Raw genomic sequence first — 25,441 nt, forward strand, 5'->3', positions numbered from 1 at the left:
GTATTATTTCTTTTTTACTCTTGCTGCTTGAAAGATTTCATCTGCTATGGCACTCCAGTTCCAGTAACATTAATTTTGTCACTTTGTCTCAAATAACTCCTGTGCTCCTTCCTGTATCTCCATTCTTTTGTCTTTCCATGTCATCATCTGACCTCTAACCAGGTGCTCAGGCCCTTACCTAGTTTAGGGCCTTATGGCCCCTCATTTGGATGGATAGGATAGGATGGAGTTAAGACCTGTGTCTGTGGTCAGGCTGCCAGGAAGGCCTAAAGGCAAGGGAGAGGTAGGCAAGGCTTATGTTTAGGGTCACCTAAAAAAGCTGTCAGAAAGGTCAGATGATTGTCAAATCCAGGAAAGCACAGAAACCAAATGGATAAGAGAGTAACAGACAATGGGCTGGATATAGGCACCAGGCCCTTGGTAAGTGAGGTGGCTCTGTCTCATGCTCAGAGTTCCCAATTGACCTCTGGAGAGGCTGGGACCAGGCCCAGCAAAGCTTTTTCAGGTCCTCCTTCTAGACTGCAGCAAGCAGTCTACAGTAAATGGCATCTGGATTGGTGGAGTGGAGGTGTTTGCCAGCATTTAGAGAAACAGAATCAATAGAGAGATTGGTTATAAAGGCTTTGCTCATGTGATTATGGAGGCCAAGTACCATGACCTGCCATCTGCCAGCTACAGACCCAGGAAAACCAGTGTTATAGTTTGAAGGCCTGAGAGACAAAGAGCCAATGGTGTAGATGCCAGTCTGAATCAGGGCCTGAAAATCAGGAGCCTTAAGAGTCAGAGAAGACTGTGTCCCAGCTCAATCAGACCGAGGCAGAGTAAGTGCTTTCTTCCTCTATCATTCTATTCTATCAGGGCTCTCAACAAATTGGATGAGGCCCACCCACATTGGGGGGAGCAGTCTCAGTCTACTGACTCAAATGCTAATCCCTTCTGGAAACACTCTCACAGACATACCCAGAAAAATGTTTAACCATATATCTGGGCACCCATGACCCAATCATGTTTGCACATAAAATTAACCATCATGCTGGGACCGGTTTGGCTCAGTGGATAGAGCGTCGGCCTGCGGACTGAGAGGTCCCAGGTTCAATTCTTGTCAAGGGCATGTACCTTGCTTGCGGGCACATCCCTAGTAGGGGGTGTGCAAGAGGCAGCTGATCGATGATTCTCTCTCTCATTGATGTTTCTAACTCTCTATCCCTGTCTCTTCCTCTCTGTGAAAAATCAATAAAATATATTTTTTTAAAAATTAACCATCATGAGGGGAACAGCTCAGATCCTGCCCCCCTGTTGTAGCTCAGGGATGCCCAGCAGAGTTTCCTTGGAGATCCTGATGTTGACTCCACTCTGGCTGGTTAGGGGGCCCCAGGCCATTCTACAGTCCAAGGATCAGGAAATCAAATGCCTTCGGGTAGTATCCTTGCTGATGAAACATCAGAAGTGTGGCTTCTTGATTGCATCTTACTTGGCACCATCTTGCACCTCTGACCGATTTGTTAATTCCTGGCCTCCACTTGGAAAGCTTCCAGCTCATTTTCATGCTATGCTGCGCAGTTCTGCCTCCTTAATGTAGCTTTAAAGTTGTATTAAATAAACAATGGGTATAAAATCAAATTAATTACTGGACACTCCATGCTGTTTAAGTTTAGGGCTCCCATTTTGCTAGTATTTCTTCTGTGGACAACAAGGCGTGGAGTGCCAGGCGTCTGGGCTGGTCCTCCTTGAGCCTCCTCAGAGAGGAAAAAGAGGGGAAAGAGGAGAATTAAAACCTCAGGAAAAGATTTTTGTAGAGAGAACCATGCTATTTTATATGGGGAAATGGCCTTTGTCCAATTTCTTGGGTTCCCCCAATGATCTACGTAGCTGTGTGGAAACAGGTCAAATTGATTAGGAAAAAATCTGATGAATTATGGGATATTCTGTCTCAAGATTCTCAGGTTGTGCCTGCTAAAACTCTTTTTCTGAACAGGCAAGACTGAGAATTTTACCAACCCTCACCTTCTCCTAACTCCTCACCAGTTCTCTGATTCATTCTTTGATCTTTTTTGTTGATTGAGCTCTTTTTCTGTATCATGCTGGGGCATGCTTATGACTAGGCCTGCTTCTGGCTTTCCAGATAAAACCTTAGCTCTGTCTGTATACCCTCTAGCACCCTTTAATCTCATCTTCATAGCACTTCATAGAAACAATCCTGGTTGTGATTTCATTATTTTCCTGATAATATAATATATCTATATCCCCTGAAGTTTCCATGAGGGTAGAGGCCTTTTTTCTTTTCATTCACTGTTGTGCCCATGACCCCAGTACCCAGCCTGAAATGGGCACTTAGTAACTACTGGGTGGATGGAAGGAAGGATGAAGTCAATAGGAATGGAAGGGAAGAAAACATCCTTCCTCAGTTGCTGAAGGGTTCTTAGCCCTTAGGGCCCAGCCTCATAAGAATCTTTGAACTTGACTTCTGGTGTTCTCCCTGAGCAGAGCAGAGCTTTCCTCAGGAGGAGTCTGGGAGAGCTTGAATCCCTCTCCCCAGTGACCTGCTATTTCCAACATTTTCCTGTGAATGGTTGGCTTCCCATGGACCCTGCTGGCTGGCCTGACTTGACCATCTGCCTTCCTAGCAGGATCTCTGCACATGGGCATTATTCTGTCTTCCTCCCACAAGGTTATGAGCTCCAGAGGCAGGAACTGTACCTCCTCTTTCATCCAAAGCCCCTACAGGTGTGACTCTCTCCTGTGCATATTTCTCCTGCTCCTTCCACTTTGAGAGCCTCTCTCTTCCTTATCCATCCCATCCATTCTGAAAAGCTCAGCTTAAGCTCCCCCTCCTCATCAAAGCTTTTCCAAGACACTCCAGCTAACAGTGCTCTCTCCCCTCTATACACTCAGAGTCTTCATACGAGCTTTACTGAATCTCACCTTTGACTTTACTTTGATTAACTGCCTCTACTTGTTGAAGTCACATATCTCCTCTTCAAGGGTGACCAATTCTTCCCAGTTTGCTTGGGACTTTCCTAATTTTAGCATTGAAAGATCCATATCCCAGGAACCAACGCTCTTGGTCCTGGGCAAACCAAGATAGTTGGTCACGCGAACCTCTACCAGTTTGGTCTACCCACCCCAAGTTCCTGCCACGCTACTGCCAACTTGAAATTCAAGACTCAACTCAAGAGTCACTTCCTAAGAGAGACGTCACCTCCTGAGTGCAGGAGAGGTCTGCTCTGCCTATGCAGTCACTGCTCTCCTGTGCTGCTCACAACTGTGGGTCTCTCCAGGTCATGCATTTAGCATCCTACTGCTCAGTACAGTATCTGTCATCTAGTGGGTGCTCAGGAAGGAAGGATTTGTCAAGAAAGCAGAAATACTAGGTGTTATGAGTTGAACTGTGTCCCCCAAAAAGATGTTGAACTTCTGATTAGTGAATGTGACCTTATTTGGAAATAAGGTCTTTGCAGATAATCAAGTTAAAATTAGGTCATTAGGGTGGGTCCTAATCCAAAGTGACTTTTCAATGTAGGGAATAGCTCCTATTTGATTTGTTTTGTTTTTCTGCCCACTAAAAGGAACCTGGGTTGGGCTTCGAAAGAATAAAATATATCAGATGAACCTGGAGGCCAAACGTAAGGGAGAACTCCAAGAATGAAGGAGGCAGGTGAGAAGACACAGAAGCTTAAAGGCTCTCAGTAGCCAAATCTGAACATCACAATGAATAGTGAAAGGAATGAATTATAACCCAGGTCTTCTGACCTCAGTCCAGTCCTCAGGGTTGCCCCAGGCTGGGTGGAAGTGACAACCATGAGTGGCCTCCACCCACCAATTGCCCATCTTATCCCCTGAGTCTGGCCAGCTCTTTTCTCTTCTGGCGGTAATGCCCTTGGACCAACCCTCAGAGGATCCCACCTCCCAGCCTCCGCGCGAAGAACTTATTAAGCGTCCACCTGTCACCTCCACCTTAATAAATAAGAATCTCTTTTCAGCTTCTTTGTCTTCCTCACCTTGGGGCCCATCTCCTTAACCACACTGTCAATTACACCTTAATTCTTGCAAGGCCAGAGCTAATGAAAAGCAATAGAGAATTCACTGCCTTTTAATGAGGGAAACATGGCTTTTTACAGGGAACAATTTATTGGGCCAATTCCCCCCGTCCATCACCCTGGGGAGTCGCTGCCTTTTTGCACCCTGCGTTTGTTACTGTGTCAGGCCCCGTGTAAAACTGCCATTGGAGCACCGAGGTGAAGGCTCTGACTCAATTTACAGGGTGACATCTCTAATCTCCCTTCCCGGATCAGTAAGTGATCCTGGCAATGATATGCATAGAAATTAATTACTTCACCCCTCCTGCTCCCTGGCAGCCAGGAATGGGGCATCCTCCTTGGTCAGAAGAGCTGGGCTGATAGGCCAGTGACCTTCAACATCCTTAGCTGTTTGTCCTGGCAGGAATATGCAGGAGAGACACATGACCACACTCAGCAGAGAAAAGGGGAAAAAACACACAAGAGGAGGTCATGGTGTGCTGCTAAGCTCTGTTGGAGGTCAAGAGCAAATACCAGGTCCATCACCATTCCAAGGGTGAGTGGGAGGCAGGAGATTCAGGAAGAGCATCCCAGGTGAAGATTCAGGAGATGCCTCACCTGACACTAATTTTCTCTGTGACTACAGGCATGAGGTTTCATCTCTAAAGTGTTTCAAATAGCACGATTGCGCTGATGTTCTGCAAAAACAAAACTCTTCACCCCATACTCTTTCTTGACCTTCTCTGAATAATATATTATTAGGCTACTCTCAGTCATTGGGTTTAGGCTTTGTTGAGCTATGTGACCTTGGACAAGTACCTTTATTTCTCTGCACTCTACAGAGTCATATGGCTCATTCACAGTGGAATACTACACAGCAGTAAACATGGACAAGCCAGAGCATTACCACTCTTGAATGAGAGAAGAGAATTGCAGTCATAGCATATCATCACCTTCAACACCGGACGGTGCGCCTTTTGTGGGTACAGCCACATGCATTAATAGCATAAAGATTTACATGGAAATTGTTAAGTCAAGTTTAGAATAGTCCCTGCTACTCTTGGGGCCAGATGTGACAGATTGGAAAGATATACAGGGAACTGAAAGTGGATTCATCACATTTTATTTCTCAAGCATGGTGGTGGTATACGGGCCTGTGTGATCTCTATGATGTGTTGTATGCCTGAATATGTTTATTAATATTTTTAAAGGAAGTAGAAGCAAAGAAGCAAAGGAGATTCACATGGGGAGAAGTCCTGAGGGCTTCTTGGCAGAAAGGTCAGTGGCAAGGGCAGGAGCCTCAGAATCAGAGATCTGCATTTGAATCCCAGCTCTCCTGCTCTCCAACTGTGGTGTGATTTGAGGGGCAAGTTAATTAACCTCTCATGAACTTAATTTTCCCAGGTGCAAGATAAGAATTAATGATATTTACTCTTACATGAATGTGATCAGCTCAGTGATTAAATAAAATATTTTAAGAATCTAGCACAGTGCCTGGCACAATTTTAAGGAGATTACACGTTCTGGTTTATCTGGGACAATCTTGATTTATGCCTGCTGTCTTAAGAGGTCTTCTTTCAATTTCAAAAGTGTCCTGATTTGGAGTATAAGTGATATTGTCACCTTACACACTGTAAATACTCAGTGTACTCTAGTCCTGTCAGTCCCCTTTATGGTTTGAAGTCTTTACAACCAGCAAGCAATTGTCCCTCCTCTCTTTCCAAACAACCTTCTTACCCCATTTCTGTGCAGTGGGATATTTAGACATCCCTCCATTCTAAGGTAGGACAAGAGTACCTAATCCACTAGAGTCAATTGCTGCAGGATTACTGCTCAAATTTCATTAAGCACTAGGGAAAGTTTAGAATTTTTGAGAGCAAAATGGCACAAAGAGTAATAATAGAAAAGAGAAAAATACCAAAAATACAATGAAAAATAACTTTTGTTGATTGCTTACTACGTGCCAGGTATTTTTTCTAAGTCTTCTACATGTAGTAGATCCTTTAAATTTTGTAGATGATGAAACTGAGATCCAAAAGTGTCATGAACCCAAGCCAACTGATCCCTGAGTCAACTATTAAGCACCATGAGCTACTGTGAAAAAGTCTGCTATGAGGTAACAGGATTGAGTTTTAAAAATAATTAGTCCAAAATTTGACTGTTCGAATGTACATTGTTCTTCAGTGTGGCTCATTGGAAAGCTATATATGTGTTCTCACTCTGTGGAAGTTACTTAGCATAACTGGAATCTTCTTTGGGAATTCCCATCAGAATATGGGCACAAGTCATCAAATATCTTCAATTTTCTTATCTTTTGAGGTGGGTGTGATTTTTCTAAGACAGTTCAAAGTCATTTCAAAATTCAAATGAAAACTATAATGAGTTACCTCAACAAACTCAATAGATGGCTAACTTAAAAAGACTATTGGGGGAGGTAATTGGGGGATAAGGACACATATATAACACTGTAATAAATAAAGAAATTTAAAAAAAGACTGACAATACCAAGTGTTTTTAAATTTTTAAAATATATATATATTTTATTAATTTCTTACAGAGAGAAAGGGGAAGGGATAGAGAGTTAGAAACATCGATGAGAGAGAAACATTGATCAGCTGCCTCCTGCACACTCCCTACTTGGGATGTGCTCGCAATCAAGTTACATGCCCTTGACCAGAATTGAGCCTGGGACCCTTGAGTCCACAGGCCAATGCTCTATCCACTGAGCCAAACCAGATAGGGCTGATAATACCAAGTGTTGATAGAAATATGGAGCAACTGGAACTCATAGATTGCTGGTTGGAATAAAAAAATGATATAGTCTTTTTGGGAAACAGTTTTGAAGTTTCTTATATAGTTAAACATACACTTATCATATGACACAAGAGAAAGGAAAACTTATGCCCACACAGAGGCCTGTATGTAAAGGGTTATAGCAGCTTTATTCATATTTACCCCAAATTGGAAATAACCCAGATGTCTATAAACAGGTGGTAAAATAAACAATTTGTGATGTATTTGGGCATTGGAATACTACTCAGCAATCAAAATAAACAAATGACTGACATGTGCCACAACATGGTTGTGTCTCAAAAATATTATGCTGAGTAAAGGAAGCCATAAGTGAAAGGCTTCAAATGATCTTATTTTCACAATAATATTTTTCCCCCCAATTTTACAGATGAAAAAACTAAAGCACAGAGCAAATTAAGTCTAAGTCACATAAATAGTAAGTTTTGGAACCAAAATTCAACTTAAAAAAAAATGTGTGTATATATATATATATATATATATATATATATATATATATATATATATATATTATTGATTTTTTACAAGGGATAGAGAGTCAGAAACATCGATGAGAGAGAATCATCTATCAGGTGCCTCTTGCACACCCCCTACTGGGGATGTGCCCGCAACCAAGGTACGTGCCCTTGACCGGAATCCAACCTGGGACCTTTCAGTCCACAGGCTGACGCTCTATCTACTGAGCCAAACCGGTCTCGGCCAGAATTCAACTTTAATAGCCTGGTCTTGAAGGCTGTGTAAGAACCATGCTATTCTGTAGGCTTCTGCCTGCCACACACTATGCCTATGACAAACACTCCAACTCTTCTTCCTTCCCAAACACCCTCTAGACATGTGGGCCAATTGTAACAGAAACAGAATTGGCTTTAAGAGTCTACTGTCAGACAAAGAGTGTGACAGAGCTCTTTGCTAAAGGCCACCACCAGCTAAGCTCATCCAAATTATTTATATATCTCTGATTTTTAAAACAGATGAGTCAGGTATCAATGATAATCCTTTTTAGAGTCTGATTTCTGTTGAAAAGACAATTGGCTGTGGGTGGGGCATTGGGTTTTAACCACTTGTATCCTAAAAGTCAGAGATTACTAAAGTGGTTCAGGCCAGCTCACCAGGTGGTATTCTCAACACACTGAAGAGTAAAAGATCACATTTTGATTCCTGAATGGTGGGGGTTGGGAAACTCAACCATTCATACATCTGTCCATCAACCCATCATTTAAAAAATATATACATTTTATTGATTTTTTAAAGAGAGGAATGGAGAGAAATAGAGAGTTAGAAACATTGATCAGCTGCCTCCTGCACACCCACTACTGGGGATGTGCCCGCAACCCAGGTACATGCCCTTGACTGGAATCGAACCCGAGACCTTTGAGTCTGCAGGCTGATGCTCTATCCATTGAGCCAAACCGGTTTTGGTGAACCCACCCATTTTTGTTTGCATGAATTTACTTGTTGAGGCCTAGGAACTGTGTGCTGGGTGTTAGTTGGGTAAAGTGGCCTTTAAGAACCATTCATCCCTTAGGTCCCATTTGTCTCTGACTCTGAGCCTATAATGTGGCCTCCACATCAGGACCCCCATCACAATCTTATCAACACACTCTCCAGAAAAGCCTTCTGTGGCCTATCTTCTTGAAAGCAGCAATAATTTAAGTTTTATTTAAATTAAAATAAGTCAATTATGTTAACCAATGGTCTTTATCCTCTTGGATGAATTGTGGGATACAGCAATCTGAACAAAAACAGAAAAGTAAATTTTAAAGACATAGTGTGGATTAAGGATGCCATTGAGTGGAGGCCATCAGGGATCTGAACTGATGAATTCACGAAGTTCTTTATAGCACATTCAGTACTTGTATATAGATGTCCCAAGGTGGTTGAGTATAGAGCATACTCATAGCAGGCTTAGACAATTCCAGTCCTGCCCGTGGGATTTCCTCACTCAAGAAAGCAGGATTCTACAACAATTTCTTTTCTTCCATGTACCCGTGTCATTGGGAAAGCTATGCTTCCTCTCTGAGCCTCAGGTCCTCATCTGTAGTCTCAGAGGACCCTTTAAAAGGATCTCTAGGGACCTTCTTAGCTCCAATAGTCCATGATCCTATGATCTAATTCAGTGATCAGCAAACTCATTAGTCAACAGAGCCAAATATCAATAGTACAACAATTGAAATTTCTTTTGAGAGCCAAATTTTTAAAACTTAAACTATGTAGGTAGGTACATTGTTATTAACTTAATTAGGGTACTCATAAACTGGCCTTTGCAAAAAACTCAAGGGGCCAAAGAGCCTCATGTGGCTCACGAGCCACAGTTTGCCTACCACTGATCTAGTTAATCATTCAGCAAATCCTGAAAACTGCAGTATATTCTGTGTCTGGGTCATGGTTTCTGGCCTGAAGGCAGTCCAGAATCACATAAATATATTCTCTTAGAGACGATCCTCTGAGCAGTATAGTGTTCATTCTAAGAAAGGGCATTGGAAGCAGCAGGTCATTGGTTAAAAGCTTGCTTTTAGGGTCAGGCTACAGCTGGCCATTGGGTCAGGCCTAGTTCCCAGGATGAACCTGTCTCAGACAACTTTTGTCTTTCTCAGCAAAGGGCATTGTATAGACAGGAACAGAAGTGGAGGGGTCTCCCAAGAACTTAAAAGTGGCAATGCAACAGCTGAACACAAGGGGCAAGAGGGCTGAGGCAGGAAGATGGGATCTGTCACTTCTCCTCTACCAGGAGCCACCACTTTGGCTATACAACAATCCCACTATTTTTGTTTTGTTTTGTTCTCTCAACCAATCCACTGTCTGAAAGGAATTCTAAATCTTCTATCCACCAGAGCACCACCTGTACATGATTCAATTAACCTTTCCGGTGGCTTGGGAAGTTTGTGCTATAGGACAGCTTTGCCTTAATTGGCAGCCTGACACAGGTAATGAAGTTTGATCAGTTGAAGAGGGCATTGGGGATGCCATTAGCATCCTCTATTGAAGTCTACGTGGTGTGTAAAAGTTGTTTAATTCCTGCTGCAAAAGGAAGGGAAGGGGAAATCTGATTCACATTTCCTGAAATTTTCTGGCTTATTAAATATTTCATTTCCTCACTGTAAGCATAAAATTGGTCTAGTACGTTGGTATCTGTGCAGCTTCCCACCTAGCTTTTACTGCTCTGCAATCCACCAAATGATCATTTCCCTGTTATTAAACTCTGCATTTTGCAAGAGGTGTTTTGGAAAAACAAATATACGTAGAGACAGATAGAATTATTCTCTTTCAAGAGTTTCAAATGGGAGCAATGGGACAAGGCAGAGGTGCATTAGGCTGTGCTGGAGAAAGACTGCAGGAAGGTGGCCTTGCTGGTTTTTGTTGTTATTGTTGTTTTAGTTTCTAAGGGTAGAAAGTGAGGTATAGGAACTCTGGACATCAGGAAAATGAGCACTAGGCCAATGTCTGGATCCTTGCCCATCATTCAGAAAAGTTTTAAATCTTAGCTCTTCTAGGATGTCTTCCCTACCTGAGAAAAGAGAAGAGACTGACATACTGAATGCCTTCTATGTACTCAGCACAGTTCAAATTATCTCCTTGATTCTCACAACTAGCCCTAGGAATGAGGTATTATTATGCTACTTTTATAGATGAGGAATTGAGACAGAGAATTTATTAAACTTGATCAGTGAGCCAGTCAGTAGGTGACAGTGTTTAAACCCCATCTCTACTCTGTCTTTCTCTTGTACCCCATTAAACGGAACAGTCATGGACCTCTGCAAATTGAACCTGACAAAAAAGCTTCACTCTACCATTTCCCTATGAGAGACAAAAATACCTTCCAGCTTAATTTATGCACTAACTAATGTGCATTTAAAAGAGCCTTGAAATATATAATGTGCTAAAAAATGAACAATTAATTTTCACTCATGCAAAGGCATTTAAAATTAAATAGAACTAGACCAATGTAGGTATGATTATCATTGCTTTATTGTAAATTCTTTTGTAATCAACAAATTGTCATCAAATGTAGAGAAAATGCTCACTCTGAGCAAAATACTCTGCTGATGACAGTAGGGGGAAAAGAATAGAAACAGACTCTGTATTTTCTAGAAGGGGAATTCACAAGGCATGGGAATTCACTAATACTGATGGTTCCTGCTCCATATTCAAACTCACTCATACATACAACCTTACACACATGTGCACATTCTCACACACATATACACAGGGGCACCCCTACCTTAGGCACTAAGGATATATGATAACCCACTAGACATCATATCTGCCTTAATGGAGCTTCCTAACTCAAGGGAAGATAGTCCCTGAATAAGTAATTACAGTTGTGAAGAAGTCAGAGAAATCAGGTCATAAGGGACTTTTTGAAAGAGGAGGGGCTTGGGAACACTGTCAGAGTGTGTCCTTGGGCAAACACTCAGTCTCATTTAACCTTTTAACACTAGGATTGGACACTGTAAGGTCCTCCCTTGATACATCATGACTGTAACAGTCATGGTATACCACTGTCCCAGGCAAAAGGGAAAATGAAGCAAACGGTATGTGCTGGGTCCTCCCTCCTGATGGCCATTGGTTCTACAGCCTCCCCAGGCTTCACCAATCACTGTACTTTCCAAGCAGGACCACTGTCCTGGTATGATGGACAACTCACCTAACTCTCAGCAGACTCCATTGCCATCACCGCACCCTGAGTCACCTCTCTCACTCAGCATCCTCCTGGGCCAGGTCTTTGGTGTCATCACCTGTTGTGGCAACAGGGCAGAGGGCCACGGATATGCTCATCCAACCCTTTACCATTTCAGCTGCAGCCTTTGGAGATGGTCTATAGGAGGAAAATTTCATGGACGATCAGAATAGTAGGAATTTTAAGACACAGAAGGAGAAAAGGCAGGATCAATGTAGGTGCTTGGCAGTCTGGAGGCAGAGTGAGAGCTGGACTACAGGAAAGGGGGGCCCTTTTTCTCAAATTTCACTTTCATGTTAGGCCTCCCTCAGGGTTAAATAAACCCAGCGGCAGTCAAATTTAAGGGGCGATTTGATGTTTAAACAAGAAAAGCTGTCCCCTGCACTTAGATGTGTATCTCTCCTAACTCCTTAATTTCCAGATTCCATTCAGGCTTATTCTTCCCTGATTGAAAATGGAGGAATAGTTTGATGAAGCAGTAACTCAGCAGAAATAATGATCATGATGATGATCATGATGATGATGATGATGATGATGATGATAACAATGATAATAACAGAGGAGAGGTTCATTTATAGAGCTTCCCATCTTTTATTTTTGCCTTCATTCTGTCTCACATGAACATGAGCTAATTAATTCTTCTGGCATCTCTGTGAGGTAGGTAAGAATTAGAATTCCTTCTCAAGAAATAGCTACTTTATTAATAACCAAGAAGGTGAGTGGTAAACTGTTGAGTTCCTGACTTTTCCTGCTCAGAGTCACTGCTGATAGATCTCCTCCAACAGTAATACTAAAGTCTGGTTAGGGGCTGCATCTGGCACATAGTAGGTACTTAATAAATTTGCTAGTGAATCAACTAAAACATTGACTAACTAAATAAATGAGTGAATGAATGCAGGACCGGGGAAGCTTGTCAGATGCAGCTCACTTGGAGCCTTTGGGACTGAATACCCGTGTTCTGGATGCTTCTAATTGCTATGGCTTATTTTAGAGATGCCATAGTACATCTCCACTCATCAATCATATAGACGAAAATTTTGTCATTTTCATTTATTCTCCCCTGTACCTTCATAGGAAGGAAGGTCCCTGGGAAGGGAGAGAATAGGGACAATATAACAATAATAGTGAGTTGTCCCTGGTGTCTTATCTGAGCCTTCATTTCTCACCTTTGCCTGCCCAAGGCTGAATGATTCTCTATAACTCTGGGAAAGCCACAAGGTCTCTGTCTCCAGTTTCTCCCCTTACAATCTATACCCACCTCCTTGCTGAATCCAGATATTTAACTCTATTCATGCAGCTCTTCCAGTCAACAAACAAGCAAGCAAATGAAATAACTCTTTCTGACTGCTGGAATTGCTTCTGACTCTTCAACTCATAGACTTTGACATTAGTAGGCTAGGTTCTCATCAAAGGTCAGCCTGTATTGGCATTGAAGCCTTGAATATGTCACTTAGTCTTTCTGGCCTCAGTTTCCCTATCCACGAAGAGGGAATAATAATACATACATTGTGGAAATGTTTTTAATCAACAACAAACATGAATTGTTGTATTTTCACTTTGGACAAATCCTTAAATTTAAAAAAATAAAATAAAACCAGTGTTGGAATAATAGATCCCCAGGAATCTTAAAAATATTTAGGATCTCCCCTTATTAAAAATGTAGGAATAGTTTGAAAATGCAGTAATTCGGAAAAAATAATGACGATGATCATGGACTTGTTCTGTGGGTTACTGTGAGAGGAATATTAAAGTCTCCAAGTCCCATTGTGGATTGGTCTACTCTGCTCTGCCAACCTTTGCTTCCTATATTTTGAAGCTCTGCTGGTAGGTGTTTAAACATTTAGGACTATAATATCTTCTTGACATGGCCCTTTTAAATTATCTAATGTTTCTCTTTATCACTAGTAATTTTACTTATTCAGAAGTCTTCTTTATGTGGCACTAATGTAGCCATTCTATCTTTCTTTTGATTAGTATTTACATGATATAGATTTCCCCATATTTTTATTTTTAACTACTTATGCTATTTTATTTAAAGTACTTCCTCTTGGTAAAGGAAGTTCTAATTCTAACTTGGAACTAGTAATCTGTATTCTTAACAATCTCCCCAAATGATTCAGATGTAACCTCTAGTATTGCCTTATCTTTATAGAAGTTTGTCCATGAACAAGCAGTAGGAGAGAGCAGCAGACACAAATAGGGCTGGAAGAGATGGTTTTGCAGAGTAAGAGATACTTATGGGAAAAGGAGTGAAAAGAGGATATGGATGGTGTAGTTGGATCTTTGGAAACATCAAGGGCACGTGTAGAAGGCTTACAAGGAGACAGAGAGAGGCATGTCTGAGACTCGAGGGAAAGTGGACAGGATGGAAAAATGGTCCTAAGAAAACCTAAGAAGGCCTGAGACTCCTCCTTTGTGATGGCTTCTGTCTTCTGCTACTTAGTGGAAGAAATTTTCTAGTGAGAATGGGGGCAGGAGCTGAATTGGTGCCCAGAGCAAAATGGGAATGGGTGGGCATCTTATAGGACCAATTAAGAAGAAACGCTGTCTAGCCCTGAGGGAAGAGCTGAGGCCAGCAGAAGGAACCTGTGATGGGGTGAAGTTGAGGGTTAGGCCTGGGCTGACAGGGGCAGAAGCAGAGAGCAGGGGTGGGCTGGGAAGGGCAAAGGGAAAGAAGTATTAGTAGTGGGAGATGGGGCAGTGAGGAGGAGAGACAATGGTTCTGGTATAGAACTTACCAACCTCTTGCTTTGTGACTGGGCAAGTCATGTAACTCTCTGGACTCATCCTTCAAATGGGGAGACAGCTTTATAGGTCTCCCATGAGAAGAGATGAAAAAGTGGATTAAAGGGTTTTTTTTTTTTTTAATGGTCTTTAGATGCAAAGTTAATAACTACTATTTTTGTTATTCATACTGCAAGAAATTGAATGTTATCTCCTAATGGCTTTAGCCAGGTAGAACATCAATATTTAACCATTCTATAGGGAAAGCATTTAGCTGTCAGGTCATGTGACTTGATAGTAATAACTGTTGACAATAAGAATCAATTAAACATGTGGTATACTCAATGTGGATTATATTGTGATAGAATTTAAGGGTGTTCATCAGGAATTGAATAGGCCCTTCCTATAGAACCAGTTGGGAGGTGGGGTTGGGGGGGGGGGAGATGTGCTACAGAAACATCTCAATTGGTGATGTGATTTTTCAATAATTGCCATAATGTTTCCGATTATTATTTTATAATACCTTGCATGCTCCCCCCATTACCATTCCATTTGATGATGCTATTAATATACAGATGTTGCTTTAATCCTTTTTAAAATTTATCTCAGCTATCCCACATGTACATTTTCAAGTGGTTCACGTATTTAATAGCACTTCTCCAGCCCTTCCTTCTGGCCTAAAGTGTGACACCAAGATTCGGTTTGGCTCAATGTTGAATGAGAGCCACCTTGTCAATCCCCATCAAACATCTCAGTAAAACCAACTATTTTAGTCCATTTCTATCTCTGAGAAGGTTCGTTAAACAAGATGAAGTTGGTTTATATGGGCATGCAGGCCATAGTCTGGGATCAGAGTATTTTAAGTGCATCTGCTCCTCAGAGGTCTTGGAGATGCCTCCATTCCAGACAGTATCACTTCTGATTCTGACTCTGTCCTCAGGGCCACAGTGACATTCCCAATTGCAGCTGGACATCTACATTCCCATTGGTCTGACCACCTGGAGCTCCTATGTTTAAACATGGAGCCATCCTCTTTCTCCCAAACCAGTTTCTCCTCCAAGAACCCCAGTGATCTCCATGACCATATGTTAAGTCATGGCTCTAACAAGCACTGCATTGGTAGATTAAGACAGTAAAAGCTTACTTGTGGTTCAGGTCACAGGGGTCAGCAGGGGTGGTGTTGGGGAGGGGACATTTCTCTGTCCTGAACAATCCTCTTGGACTCTGCTTCCTCCACCTGGTGGCTCCTTACTCCTCCAGGTCATCTGTGAGCTCTCTTAAGCTTCCGAAAGAGGAACTAGAGTGAATCACATAGGGGTCTAATGGACCTCTCCTAAAAGAAGCAACTTCCACCAGCTGACACATTCTATTGGTCAGGGGCATTTGCCTAGCCTTCCCTAACTGCCCTGGAGACTAGAAAACAGGGAGGAGGCCCAGGATGCTCAGGATTATATGGACATCGGTAAGTGTCAGGCCCTTGCCCACTTCCCACTGCTTCCTTACACAGACTGCTCAGCCGCTATCTGCCAATTGCCTTCGTAGCTTTTCTGCTGCTGAGAAATAAATGTGGTTGATTACTGGAGCCTGGGAATAGACTCTTGAGCCAGCAGAGTGAAATGTGACTGGGGTCAGGCCTAGAGCAGATGACCCACTGCAGGTGCTCAGTGCAGGGCCTGTCTCCCTCCCGTCTACATTTCTAGCTTGCCCTAGCCAGTCCCTGATGTGGAAGGAATGTCCCGCAGGAGGGATGGCCTTCCGTACAAAGCAAAGCAGCACCATGGGGAAGGCAGGGACATGCTTAAGGGCAACAAAGTGCTCACTCAGTGCATTGAGCTTGGTGCTTGATAGTCATCAGTGGACTAGTCAGTGTCAGGAATCCAGGTTTACAACAGCCAATGGCGAGGCCCAAACCAGAAACTGATCGATAAGCCTGGTCAAGTTGTAACAATTCCGAGTGAAAAAATGCTCCTTTAATGTGCTCACCTCCTATTATTTTGGCTTCAAAGACCTTTAATGTGTCCTTTTCTAATTACCTGAGCACCAGCCTTACTTTGTCTCCTCCTGTTAACCCAGCTGCTGTAAAACAAATGTGTTCATGCTGGATAAACACTGCTCTCTTTCCAGGTATCTTGTCCGCCTCAGCCCTCTGGCCTGTTTCCTCTTAGCTCACAAAAGAAGGAAAAAACAAACAAACCATGGAAGCATATTGCGGTAACATTTCCTCTACTCAGGAAAATGTCATTTTGGAGACTAGGGTCCAAGCCACCCCATCCAATGCCTCCTTCTAATCCCCTCTTCCTTGTTAAGCAATGTCTAAGCCACATGGCTGCCCCCTGATTCATACACACACATGCCATAAAGAAGCCAGGGTCCTTCTGCTTTATAACTGCATTGGATACCCTTTTGAGGTACAGAGTGGCAGGCCCGAGGACACATGATGTCACTGTTAGACATGATGTGGCTGCTTAGAGTTTGTATTCACATTTTCCTTTAACTACCTTCCCTCTAAGTCCCCATCTATTCGCTGCTCTTCTGTGTCCTGTTTACAAAGAACAAGGTGAAAGAGACTCAAGGCAGTAAATGCCCACCAAGTGGGTGATTGGTCTCAATAGATGACTCAGCATCAAGAATGTGGTATTCACTCTGTCGCTAGCCTGGAGAACATTCAGCAGTGGCAGTAGATAGATCAGCCTTGTTGAGAGAGAGCCCATGCTCTTGGGCTAGTACCTAGCCTCCCTCTCTGCCCCCATAGTTACATGAATGGACTCCATTCATGAGTCCATTAGGTACTGGGGTGAGCACTAGGGTGGCTGATGACAGAGACTGGCTGTTGTCAATGGAAAGAATAATTCTGTGGACTTGGCTGTTTAGGTCATCTTCCTTGGTGATGCTCTCTAATGGGCATTAACATGTAACATAAAAATCTTCATCCCTTATATCCACTCCCATAAGTCTATCCACATTCCTCTTCCCAGGTCTCCTTCTCCCTGATCCTCCTTTCAGGTTCCGACAAGCTGCTCATATGCTCATACTGCCCATAACACACATGTATGTATATATATACAGTATATATATATATATATATATATATATATATATATATATATATATATATATTACCTTAGTTCACTTTTTTACACAAAGTGGCAAACGAATGCACTGCCCATTGATGCTTGGAATCCCTTTGTCTGGGAGACTCTTTCTTCCCATACTGGGAAATAAATCTTAAGTTGCAAATTCTCCAGAGAGAGGAGTTCCAAGGCCTCACATTTGCTTGGCAATGCCTCATCTCAGTCTTTCAGGACGTCCTGCAGGGCAGTAACTGTCTTGATCTGAGTTTGCCTTTTTCCTCCTCTATCAACTTGTCACAAAGGATGCTCTGCTGGGACCCTGAGTGTGACTGAGAGGCATCAGAGCAGTGGTGGATTCCATGTCACCCAGTGAGTGACACAACCGTGGCCATCAGCAGGGCCATGAGTATGTTAATCCTGTCAGGAGGATCTGGGGGAAGCATCAAAATGTCCATTACAAACACCATTTCCTATTAAAGTAAGCCTGGATATATATATGAGGTAGAGTCCAGCATTTGCAGAAAATTTTAAGATAAAATGACTTCACAGACATTTGCTATCTACCGTGTCCTCCCTGTGGATGCCTGCAGATGTGCTGAAGATGGTCACCCTTCTCAGCTCTGAGATGAGGAGCACTTTGGGGAACCTTATGAGGAGCACCACCCTAAGGAAACATGCTCCCCAACAGGGCTTGAGATACCCACTGACACTGCCAAGCAAATGTGAGGCCTTGGGACTCCTCTGGAGAATTTGCAATTTAAGACTCATTTCCCAGTATGGGAAGAAAGAGTCTCCCAGACAAAAAAATTCCAAGCATCATTAAGCAGGTATGTGAGGACATAGTGGGATAAAGGGGTTGAGGATTCTGCCAGTGCTTCTGAGATTGCCCTATCTGCACTACCCAAGCAGAAAGCTGGGCTAGCAGACAAGGCCTGGGCCATAGTCAGGGTCTGAAGCTCTGGGTGTATTCAAAAGTGAAGGCATACCCAAAGGTTACAAAACTGTTAACATATAACAATTATTCCCTTTAATACAAATAATAATATACACACCTACCATGATTTTATACACCTGTGGCCACATTTGGAAATATAGTGAAAAGCCTACATTTAGTTTGTGTGAGAATACAAGGTCTGGGTTGAGCCAAGTCCCATTTAAACACCACTGTTTCTTCTTACTGCATGTCCAACTCTTCCTCTTTCATCTCCTCTCTCCAACCACCCACCTAACACACAGACGCTTTGCCCTGTACATTCATATCAGTTCACACAGGCCCCATATCCTCAGAGAAACAAAGGCCAGAGGGCCATTTGGTGCTGCCTTGATCTCACTCACGCTCTGTCTTCCAAATGTATTTGCTATTTGCTCCCGTGTCCCGCGTACCCCTGCTGTTCCCAATTGCCCATTGCCTATTAGGAACTGTTCCAGCCAAGGTATTTTCCCCCTATTTATTTGCTCCTTTTTCCCTGGGAACTTTACTATGCATGAGTAACTGGCCTGTGATGCTGCTTTTGTTTGCCATTTTGCATTCGTTAAAAACCACTCATCTGCATGTTTTATAAAACCATAGGGGTCTCTCTCCCCTTGATCAATGCTGGAAGTGCTCATTAACATCTGGGGAAGTTATGGCCCCAGGTAGGGGGCATGCGCGACCTATGGAGTGTGGTTTCAGGGAAGTTGTCTAAAAAAAAAACCCACCAAAGCACTTTATATTCATCACCAGGGTTGCTTACTAAACAGAAATGAGCCTGCCTGCCTTTGGTCCCTTGGTGTATTCGCTTTCCCTAGCCTGGAATGCATTTTCCTTCCACTCTGTTTGTCCAGAAAGTCCTTTAACCATCATACTTTGGGCACCTTCTATGTGCCAAGGACATGGCTAGGCATTTCTAGGAATATATATAAAATCCTTTGCCCCCAAGTTCTAAAGAGGAAAACTGACACACAAATTACTAGAACCAAGTGAGGGGAGAATTGGATGACCTTATGCAGAAGGATTAGAGACAGGAGAGGATCTGCTTCTGCCCTAGTTGATAAGGAAGGAAAGGCTCAAAGGGAATTGGTTATGCCCATCATAGAAGAAGTTGTGGTCATTCTGAAGGAGCTTGCATTGTGCCCTGCTGGCTGCCATGTCTCAACTGTGTTCCATGCAGACCAACCACAGCAGAATCATATGAGATGGTGGTAAAAGGCAGATTCCTGAGGCACACCCCAGCTGCACGGATTCATAGGTCTGAATTTCCTCACCTGTAATGGGTAGTGTTGATGTTCCCTGAAGTTTGAGAAATGCTGCTGCGGCAAATGAGAGCCACTGAAGGGCATAATTTGACTTTTCATTGGTACATGTTTATTGTTGATATGTAACATGCATGGGGTGGGTCTCTCTCCATCCTAGTCCTCTTGCCCATTCTCCTCCTACCCTAGAAACAGCCATTGTTGAGTCTCTTAGATGTCTTTCCTAGTGTGCATGGTGTGCAGTCATTTGCCTACTTGGTCTCAGATTCACTCCCTGCCTTCTTCTCTTTTCCCAGCACTTTCCTAGTCCAGGCCTTGAGGTCCTGGCCCTATTCCAATTTGGGTAATTACATTTTCCATATGCAAATTGCTCCCCTGAATTTGCATAGACAAGCTGGTGGAGGCCCAGCCACCGTGGCAGCCTCTGCAGCCTTGCTCTAAGCACTGTCCATTGGCCTTCTTCTTGGCTCCTCTGGGCGGGGGGGGGGGGGGGGGGGGGCTGGTTCCCAGTTAGCAGCATTACCTTCCCTGCTCAATGAGGCCCTAATGTTTGTGTTTTTTCTGGACATCTGGGAGCCATCATTTCCCTCTACTTCCTTTCTCTTTCAACTCCTCCCCAACGACCTTGAGAATGTAAAAGATCACATTATATCTTAATAGATATGTCTGTGTCCCCTAAAGACTGTGCTCATTTTCAGGACAGATTATGTTCCCTTTATCTAGAACTCTCTTCAGACAAGCCTTGGGCATGTCACCCAGCAGGCACTTGATGAATGTTCACTGAGTGACTGAAGAGAGAAATTTAGTGTAATAAGCAGGTGGTTGGTATTAGGTATGGCCTATGTACATTTTAAAGAGGGGATTATGATGACCCTCAAGAATCAGGCCTAGGCTCTGTCTGGACGTGATAAGCTCAGGGAGCAAGGATGGGCTCTGAGAGAAGGGATACATGGACAAAGCATGCCTCATTGAGAGAGCTCTGTAGCGGTGAGTGGAGATGGGGGCCAGAGCCAGGCTGTATGCAGACCCAGTGGGTGGTCTGGGGCTGGCAGTGGCAATGGAGGCAAAGATGACAGAAATGAAGTCTGAACCCCTGGGCCCTTTGGGAAAGGCGTTGGTGAGCCTGGCAACTGCTTAGCTGGAGGGGATGCAGGAGCAGGAGAAATTGGAGATGTGGTTCCCAGCTTTCTGATCTCAGAGGCTGAACATGTGGTGGCTCCTTTGATCCCACGGCAGAGGGCATGGCAACAGCTTGGAGATGAAGGTGATGGTGGAAATGGGGAGGAACTTGGAGAGTTCTGTCCCTCTACACACGATGCTTTTTAAAGAGGAGAAAATATCCATCCGGGCAATGAACAGACAGAAAAGAGAAGAGGAAGAACGGAAGAATTCGGAGGGTCCATGCTCCCAGGAGATGTGGCCACTGAGGGGGAGGTACCAGAGCAGGTGACCAATCTCAGTTTGCATCGTCTGTTTCTATTTTCAGAACTGTCCATTGTGAGCCTCTGAGTCACCTGATATGCCAGACCAGACAGACTGTTTCCAAAACCAGCCTCCTCAGCTGGCTCAACCCTCACAGAGCCCAGTGCTCAGCGGACATTCACTCAGTCAGCAAGCACCTGCCATGTGCCCTGTCCTGTGCTGTGCATGGTGCATGCTGCCCAGCCACCTGGACCACAGGCCACAGGGCTAGACAGGCCCAGGCTGCTGTCTCTCCTGAATCAGAAGCTGGCAGCAGGTAATCTCATTGCATTACAGGTGCCCACACTGAGTCCTGGACTGAGCAGGAGACAGCATCTGTGAGAACAGACAGTGGTGGCCTCTTCCATTTTGGTCTCTGGTTTCTTCCTTTTCACAGCTCTGCCCCCTATGAGAGCTGCACAGTGTCCTGGACTTGGCCTCCACTTTTGGGGTCAGGGCTGCCCTTGCCTGACTCCAGTGACTTTGACTCCCTCCCTCCAGGCTCACAGCCCCAACTTCCCAGCTCTGCCTCAGCCAAGAGCTCCCATTGAGCCAACAGCTGGGCCACACAAGGGCTGTGGACCACACTGGCACATGCCTGGCTCCAAGCACATGCCCCTAACCAGGCATCCCTGCCGTGTGAATGTACCTCACTGTCCACCCATGTCTTTGATTGGCCTCACAAGTGGCCCCTCTCCCTCCTGTCAGCAGAGGAAGATGACTGGGGAGGTGAGACATATGCTGTCCACACAGGCCCTTGTTCATGTCAGCAGTGGCTGTTGGAATGCGGTCCACATGTGGCTGGCGTGTGTGCCATGTTACTGTGTGTGCGCACACTAGTCTGCGCTTTCTGCGTGAGCCAACCACTCAGAATCTGTTTATTTCCCTTTTATGATCACTTTCTCTCCCTCTGTAAAGCACCAGGACGGGGCCAACGTTCCAGGAATTGCTTGCAAGCGGTCCTCCAAGCCTCGAGCCGGCCTCTGCTGTCCCCATGCAGTGCGAGTAATGGGTCCTCCCAGGGACAATTTGCATAAAGGATAAATAAGAGAAACACAATGTGAAGTTTATTCATTTTTAAATCCTGCAGCGTTTGTGATTGAAGGCCCAAGCTCAGATGTTTGCCGGATGCGTCCCATTAAGACTCGGGGCTTTGTCTAATGTCTGCTCTGCTCCTGCAGGGGGGTGTAATGTGCGCTCCTTCCCACACTGGAGTGCCGTTTCCAGAGCCTTCTGCTCGACAAGGGACGGAGGAATGGCGGGCTGTGTTCTCTTTTACCAGGCCCCCTCACTTTAATTTGCTGTAACAGAGCCAGCACATTAAATACAAAACATATTGATGTTCTTGAGAACCCTGGAGGGTCTTTACCCTTCCTTGTCAGAGGAGCCTGGCATGCCGGGAGGGAGAGGAGATGGTGTTTGGCATGCATGCGGAGTGGCGCCTCCGGCAGGCCACACTGATCATCTGCCAAGAGCTGTGCCCTCCCGGAGGACAGGGGGTGGGCAGAGGGGCAGAGGTGCCATTGTGCATGCCTGGGGGCGAGAGGGAGCATGTGGACAGGGAGGGCACCCTCAGGTTCAGGGCCATTGTGGACACAGCAGTGGTTTGTGGTCTAATGACAAAGAATGAGAGGAAGGAAGGAAGGAAGGAAGGAAGGAAGGAAGGAAGGAAGGAAGGAAGGAAGGAAGGAAGGAAGGAAGAAAGGAAGAGAGCAGGGAAGAGAGGGAGGGAATGCAGGCAGAATGCCACCCGCAGTAGTGACTGACTGATCTGGTCACTCCCAGATCAGTATCAATTAGCAAGTTCCCCAGATGGTGCAAGGGTTAGGGGAAGCTGGACGGCACTCTAACTTTGGCATCTCTCTATTCAAAATGCTCCAGGCTCCAGGAATTTGGCAGGGAAGGTCTGGCTGTCATAGAGTAAATATTTGTTACAAGTGATGCAAGAAGAATAGAGCCCTCTCCTCCAGCAAATTCACCATTTTCCTAATAGGGTGTCTCCAGGGCTAGAGGAAACAGGACCGAGAGAGAGAACAAAAGAGATGGCATACTCCGGCAGGACAGGGCAGGCAAAAATCTAGACCCCACTGATGTAAACTTTACATTCTTTTCTTAAGCTGCCAAAGAGCTTTACACTCTGGGGTGAGAACTTGCCTTTTCCTCCTGAAATAAGCTATTGAGCAATGAATGTGGTCTTCTCTGGACAAATGCGTCCTCCTCATAGCAGCTACCTTACATGTAGTGGCTATCCTGCGCAATTATACATCTATTGCTTCTCATCCACACAACTCTAAGAATTATTATTATTATTAGGACACCAAGACTCGGTTAGTTTAAATATATTTCAAAAGGTCACAGAGCTAATAATTGACTGGGTTCTAATTCAAACCCAGTCCTGGGGCTGTGGTCATTGTGGTTGGTGTTCTGGCAGTGACAATTGTGCTGCTGGTGGGGATGCCTGTGCTGTTGTTGGCTTTGGTGGTGACAGCTGTGGGACTTGGTGGTGGTGGTGAGTAATGATGGTAATCATGGTGGTTTGGGTGGTGGTGCAGGCACCTAATCTCTGGAAAGCGATGCATTCTCTTTCTGTGACTCATCTGTGAGGGGCTTGGGTCAAGCTCAGAATCTTGCTTTCTCCTGGCCTCTGAAGCCTAAACAGACTTGCAGTGGGAAATGGGAGAAGTTCAAGGAAGCCGTCTGGTGAGGAGTAAGAGTGAGATCATTTATCTTCCCTCAATAAAAAGGCGTCTTTAATTCCGTATCAAGGGTAGCTCATTAATCCTTGCATGGGCTGAGAGCTTCATTAAAAACACAATCCAATTAATTCTCTGTGTGTGCTTTTTTGAGTAAGAACTGGTCTGATTTTGGCTTTTCATGGGCAAAGTGATCTTAGCAATGGTCACCCTCTGACAGTCCCATCATTGCCGCCCCTTGTCCAGGGTGAGTTGTGATATGGAGTCTGTGTGTGCTCCCTTTGTGAGGGCTGACAAGTAGAGGTTATAAACTTGATTGAAAGACTAAGAAAATGAAAGCACTTATTCGGGATGGGCACCTAGATTTTAAGTGATTCATTTGCATCTGGTCACTGACTCCCTAAGGCTCCTGAACCTATTTTTTTCCCCCCATCAATGGCTTTAGGGATTGGGAGCCATAGTGTAGAGAGCTGTTGAGTGCAATGTGTGAACTGGAAGTCATGGGAAGGTTCCAGTGACTCTGACCAAGAGTCTTTTCTACACAGGACTCTTGCTATCCATTTGCTAATTCCAGACATGAATTGCCTAGGTTCCCTCTTGAAGTGTGGGCAGTGTTCAGCCAATGATGAGTTAAGTTGACACTTCCCAAAGAGTCTGCAAACTCAAAGAGCTTTTGGAAGAAGGAAGCCCGTCAGAGCAGAGGTTCGGGAATGGAGTAGTTGGCATAGGACCTCCAAAGCTTTTTCCCAATGCATCTTCCCAAGGCCTGGTGCTTCTGCGAGATCTCCATCCCAGCAGATATTCAAGAAGAGGTGGGATGACCCACCAGGAAGATTTTCTATTGTGAATGGTCCATTGGTTAAATGATCTCTTAGACCCTATAAATCTTGTAGTACATCTCAAGCATGTGTGTAGACATGTATTTTAAAGGTAAAAAAAAAAAAATAGGTAGAGGTTGAGTCATTACCTAAAGCCCTCTGGACATTTGGTGGCTTTTATTTAATAATTGGCATTTGAAGGTATCAATTTCCAGCCTGTTCTTTACCTCCCTATAGGGAGTTTCACCCAGGAATCAGATTCCTGGCTTCTAGTCTCAGTCCTACCGCTAAGTAGCCATGTTACCTTAAAACATTTCTTCACCACCTGATCCTTGGCTTGCTCACTTTGCAAATGGAGACAGTAATGGTATCTTTGGTATTTCCTAGATTGCTGTGCTCATGGTCCTCTTGAGGTTAAGGACAAAGTCTGCTTGCTTTCTCTGGAGCCCCTCATAGGTCAAGGAATCACATAAATACTTTTCATAATAAGCTGAAATATGGCGATAAATGGAGACATGCTTTAGAAGGAGAATGAGAAAATTTTTTATATGAAGATATATCTATCAATTGTCAGGTTTCTTCTAGATTTGAGGATCCATGATGCTGTGATTAAAAGGCACTGTGGAATATTTCCAAATCCTGACTTTATTCATCATCACCACATATCCAGTTGTCACCAACTAACTTTTGTTAAATCATTGTGCTTCTTGGGACAATATTATGTGCCCTGCCTACCTCACAAAATTAATGATATTGGGTATTTGAGAGTAATTTAAAAAGTATACAACATGATTTAAATGCAAACATTACTATTAGTATTACTAATAGTATGAGTTATCATCTTTGGAGTAGTTTTTTGATTTATCATTCCCCTCAGATTATTTCTCTCAGCTGCCCTTTGTACTCTGAGCAAGTTACAGAGTCTGTATTCGCTAGG

This window comes from Pipistrellus hanaki (assembly GCF_964339955.1).
Source record: "Pipistrellus hanaki genome assembly, chromosome: 6".
Classification (NCBI taxonomy): Eukaryota; Metazoa; Chordata; class Mammalia; order Chiroptera; family Vespertilionidae; genus Pipistrellus; species Pipistrellus hanaki.